This window comes from Podarcis liolepis (genome assembly GCF_965112155.1).
Source record: "Podarcis liolepis genome assembly, chromosome: 17".
NCBI lineage: Eukaryota > Metazoa > Chordata > Lepidosauria > Squamata > Lacertidae > Podarcis > Podarcis liolepis.
Genome location: NC_139571.1, coordinates 40,672,040 through 40,677,927, shown reverse-complemented (window position 1 = coordinate 40,677,927; position 5,888 = coordinate 40,672,040).

Below are 5,888 nucleotides of genomic sequence, written 5' to 3'. Positions count from 1 at the left end.
CCCAAACAAGCCGGGGAAGGACGCGGTGGCGGCGGGGAAGGAAGGTGGGGCGCGCGGTGGTGGAGGGATGCGCGCGCTCTCGCTGGTTCTGCCCTAGCCTGGAGGTGATAAAGTACGTTTTGCTGCTTTAAGTAGGGTTGCCGCCTTTGGTTGGGCAAAATACAGGACAGGTCAGGCAAAATAGAGGACAGGGGTGTGGGAGGGGGTTAACCACCTTGCCAACAAAGGTCCGTATAGTTCAAGCTCTGGTTTTCCCAGTAGTGATGTATGGAAGTGAGAGCTGGACCACAAAGAAGGCTGATCGCCGAAGAATTGATGCTTTTGAATTCTGGTGCTGGAGGAGACTCTGGAGAGTCCCATGGACTGCAAGAAGATCAAACCTCTCCATTCTGAAGGAAATCAGCCCTGAGTGCTCACTGGAAGGACAGATCCTGAAGCTGAGGCTCCAATACTTTGGCCACCTCATGAGAAGAGAAGGCTCCCTGGAAAAGACCCTGATGCTGGGAAAGATGGAGGGCACAAGGAGAAGGGGACAACGGAGGACGTGATGGTTGGACAGTGTTCTCAAAGCTACCAGCATGAGTTTGACCAAACTGCGGGAGGCAGTGGAAGACAGGAGGGCCTGGCGTGCTCTGGTCCAGGGGGTCACAAAGAGGTGGACACGACTAAACGACTAAACAACAAAAACAAGGTCAAAACCGCAGGGGGCCTTGGGTACTATGCACCTTGGCTTGGGGGAAGCAAAATCACACCAAGCACGTTGGAGTTAACTCTTTATTAGCAAAACATGATCTGCCCTGGAGTGTTAGGCCGGAGGAGCACAGCAACTCAGGTCTTGCCCTCATGAAGCAGTTGCCAAGGCTAAAGGTCCCTGCCTTCCTATAGCTGGCGATGTCCCCTCCTCTCCAGGGTGTTTTCCAAGCAATCAGAATCTGTGCCTGCCACTGCTCTGCCCTTTTCATGCCTCTCCTGGTTTTAGGAGACCAGGGGGGGGAGGGGAGTTTGTCGCAGCAGGAAGGGGAAACCCCCGTGCCTCTTCCCAAGCTGGACCTATCTCTGCCTCTTGGCCTCTTTCTTCTCCTGCTTCAGCTTCTATCCATAGCTGTCAACCGTCCCTTATTTGGTGGGAGACTCCCTTATCCCAGCGCTGTGTCCCGCTGCTGTCCCTTATTGATGATGTCCCTTAAATTTCCCGGGTTTCAAAGGAAGCAGCTCCTCTCCCTCCCTCCCTGCTGGCCAGGGAGGAGGGAGGCTCCAGCTGTGTTGCTTGGCTGCGTTGCTCACCCAATAAGGAGTCTAAGAACGACTGGGGGGGGTGGAGCTTGGATTCCTTGTGCCGATCAAATCGGCCATGTTGCTTGGGGACTCGCCTTTGCTCAGCGCTTCCCAGCGGAGAGGTGACGGTGGTTTTCCTTGCTGCATCCCCTTTACCGGGTTGCTGCGCTGTGGGAACCACCGCTTGAGGCTTCGTTTGGCTGCTGGCTGGGCTTTCTGCCTTTGGCTCGGAGGGGCTCAGAAGTTGAACATACCTGTGCCTGGAAAATTCCTTATTTTGGCTGCTGATCCTTTATTTTCGAGGCTGCTGATACCTTATTTTCAAATCTGTAAGTTGACAGCTATGCTTCTATCTCTGATTCTGGACTTGTCCCTGCAAAGAGTCTCCCCACTCCCTAAGCCCTGTTACCTCTTCAGCTTCCGAGACCTCCTCCTCTCAGTCTTCTCCCTCTGACCAGTCATTGTTGTCCCACCACCACTTCTTGGGATCTGAGCCTTCTTCCCTTGGGATATGACTCTCAACTGGTTCCTCCCACTATTCCTCTGTGTCCAACCAGTCTGTGTCAAGTGCCAGCCTAGGGCTATGAGGAGGAGGAAACCCAGGTTGGTTTATTGACTTTATACATTGACTTTCCCCAACACAAATGGGGCCCAAGGTTCAAATCCCCAGTTAGGCTTGCAAGGCTTCTGTTTCAGATTGCCAGGAACACTGGCGTATCCTTTATTTATTGCATCTGCATTCCACTTTTCCTCCCAGAAGCTTGAGGTGGAATGCCTGGTTCTCCCTGCCTTTGTTTTATTCCCACAACAATCCTGTGAGGCGGATTAGGCGGATGCAGTGACTGGTCCAAGGTCACCCAGTGAGCTCAATGGCTGAGCACGGATTTGAACCCGGGCCTCCCAGGTCCTAGCCCACCACTCTAACCACTACCCCACACTGTGTATGTATAGATGTATATACACATGTATGTACAGTATAATAATTAATAATAATAATAATAATTTATTTATACTCCACCTATCTGGCTGGGCTTCCCCAGCCACTCTGGGCGGCTTCCAAAAAATATTAAAATACTGTGATACATCAAACATTAAAACCTTCCCTGAACAGGGCTGCCTTCAAATGTCTTCTAAAAGTCTGGTAGTTGTTGTTCTCTTTGACATCTGGTGGGAGGGCGTTCCACAGGGTGGGCACCACTACCGAGAAGGCCCTCTGCCTGGTTCCCTGTAACTTGGCTCCTCGCAGTGAGGGAACCGCCAGAAGGCCCTCGGTGCTGGACCTCAGTGTCCGGGTAGAAGGATGGGAGTGGAGACGCTCCTTCAGGTATACTGGACCGAGGCCGTTTAGGGCTTTAAAGGTCAGCACCAACACTTTGAATTGTGCTCAGAAACATACTGGGAGCCAATGTAGGTCTTTCAAGATCGGTGTTATATGGTCTCAGCAGCCACTCCCAGTCACCAGTCTAGCTGCCACATTCTGGATTAATTGCAGTTTCCGGGTCACTTTCAAAGGTAGCCCCACATAGAGCGCATTGCAGTAGTCCAAGCGGGAGATAACCAGAGCATGCACCACTCTGGCGAGACAGTCCGCAGGCAGCTAGGGTCAGTCTACGTACCAGATGGAGCTGGTAAACAGCTGCCCTGGACACGGATTTGACCTGTGCCTCCATGGACAGCTGTGAGTCCAAAATGACTCCCAGGCTGTGCACCTGGTCCTTCAGGGGCACAGTTACCCCATTCAGGACCAGGGAATTCTCCACACCTGCCTGTCTCCTGTCCCCCCAAAACAGTACTTCTGTCTTGTCAGGATTCAACCTCAATCTGTTAGCCGCCATCCATCCTCCAACCACCTCCAGACACTCAGTATATGTTGAAAATTATTTAAATCCCACTCTTCCTAAGCGAGATCGGCATATATTAAAAATAGCAAAATGGGATGAACAAACTTTTCTTCCCTTAAGACGGCGGGGCTACATTTTGACAATGTGTATTACAGGTCTTATTTTTTAACATGTACGACACTCCTGAAGTTTTGAAATGGCCTGAGAGTTCCGTGAAATAAATGTGTGATGTGATTATGGGTGGCTATCTTTTTATATCTCCAAAAAGATAGGCATGAGAGCCAGTACAAACTCAAAACACTTGAGAATAAAAAACTAAGTTGCCAGCAATGGAAATCGGCTTCAAAGAAATGGTCTGAGGTCTTAAAGAACTCTAATGGCTCACACTTTGATAGAATACATACATTTGGAATTTCAGTTCCGCCAAGAATTCTGGCTTCAGTGCAGGAATGGCTGAGTGAATTTCTGTGGTCGGGGTTACGTAAGAGGGCAAACTACATCAGACTAATGGTTCCCTCTGGCTTTAAAATCAATGAGAATTGGACATTACTAGCACAAAGTAATCTGATAATGTTACATTAAGGATTAAAAGAGGGCATGAGCTCTCATATATTCTAAGGTGTTTGAGCTAAAGTACAGCTTCTCTGATCTCAATTAAGTTTTGGCTGAGCTGATTATTACTATTTATTTATGTGTTAATTACTCCCCCCTCCAAATGAAGCTCAAAACAACTTACAAAAAACAAACATTAAAAAGGGGTAAGGAACAAGGGCAAAGCTGCCTAAAATACACAAATTAAATATATATATATACAGGTGCAACTCTGCCTCACCTCACTAAAATTAAGAACCAGAGTCCTGGGTGAACAAGAATGTTTTTGGCCTTATGCCTAAAACAGTTAGCGATGGCACCAGACACGCCTCCCTGGAAAGCACTGCATAAATGGGGGGCCACCACTGAAAAGGCAAGTTTTTGTGTTGCCACCCACTGCATCACACTGAGGGGGCACATGCAGAAGGGCCTCATGTGGAGAACGGCAGGTCTGGGTTGGTTCATCTGGTGAGAGGCAGTTCTTGAGGTATTGGGGTCCTAAGTTGCATAAGGCTGCCCGGTCTACCCAAGGGGTGCAATATTTGTCTTGCCCTGGGCGCCAACAACCTTTGCTACGCCACTGCAAAGGCTGTGTACGGAGAAATTGAGCTTTCGTTATGGCTAGTGATGGAGAAGATTTCCATCCTTTTTCTTGACAACCTCTGTGTGCTGGTCCAGAGGGGAGGTTACCGTGGGGCGAGGTCCAGGACCTGAGTTGAGGGTCGCCAAACAGTCCTCCTCGGGCAAAGCAGGGTCCACAGCGAGACGCTGGGCAAGGACAGGGACTCTGGGGGAACAGGACTGGATGCTGGTCGAAACAGCTCATCAACGACGTTGTTCCCGCAACCTGGGACTGGGCTGACTGGCCTTTATCTTCTCTGAGGCTAGGGGCGGTCCCGACCCCCAGGAGACCCGCCTCTCCTGGCCTTAAGGCGAGCAGTCCTCCTGGGGGAAACCAGTTCCCTTCGCCTCTCTGCCCTGAGCCTCTGCAGCTCAGGAGAGGCTGGAGGGTTACTGGGCCCAGGGGGAGACTCACCTGTAGGCACTGAGTCCTCAACCACCTCCGGAGCCAGAGTGAATTCACCTGGTGCCTGCTCCTGAGGATCCGGCACAGGTGAGGGCCCTTCAGGTTCAAGCCCCTGCCCCAGCTCAGCCGGCCCTGGAGGCGGGGACTCCTGTGCAGGCTGGGATTCCTCCGGTTCAGTCTCTGAATCAGATTCCCAGGCCATCACACTCTGTTAAGGTAGCCAAACTCACCTGTATCTTGGGGGTGATGTTACCAGCTCACCACAGCATGCCTGCCGCAAGGAGGACTGAAACAGAGTGTGTGGAGCATTTTGAAATTGAGCACTGCATGCGTCATCTCTTGGCACAGGGACACTCCGTCTTGGAATCCTCTCTTCTCAGTTGGCTGTTGAGTCTCTTTAAGTAGTATCTACAGTGGCACCTCAGGTTAAGTACCGTATTTTTCGCGCCATAAGGCGCACCGGACCATAAGGCGCACCTAGTTTTTAGAGGGGGAAATCAAGAAAAAAAATCTTGAAGCCTGTCCGCTTCTCCCAGAGCTTCTGGGGCTGCCGGGGAAGCCCGGGTCCCCCTCCCCCAGCCCCAAAGAGCAAAGAAGCCAAGACAGCGAGCGGGATCCATCCCGCTGGCTGTCTTGGCTTCCTCTTTAGCCACGCGCAACCTCTCCAGCCTGGAGAAGCTGCGCACGGCTATGGCAATACCCCCACCTCCCGCAAAAGCCCACAGGAGCTGCGCACCCTTTAAGGAACGTGCGGCTCCTGCGGGCTTTTCTACGAGGAGGGAGAAGGGACTGACTGGCTGCGTCAGTCCCTTCTCCCTCCTGGGGAAAAGCCCGCAAGAGCCACGTGGAGCTTGTGTGCGGCTCTTGGGGGCTTTTCCTGCCTGCCTCCCCCCTGCATTCGCTCCATAAGACGCACACACATTTCCCCTTACTTTTTAGGAGGGAAAAAGTGCGTCTTACGGAGCGAAAATACGGTACTTAATTCGTTCCGGAGGTCCGTTCTTAACCTGAAACTGTTCTTAACCTGAAGCACCACTTTAGCTAATGGGGCCTCCTGCTGCTGCTGCGCCGCTGGAGCCCGATTTCTGTTCTCATCCTGAAGCAAAGTTCTTAACCTGAAGCACTATTTCTGGGTTAGCGGAGTCTGTAACCTG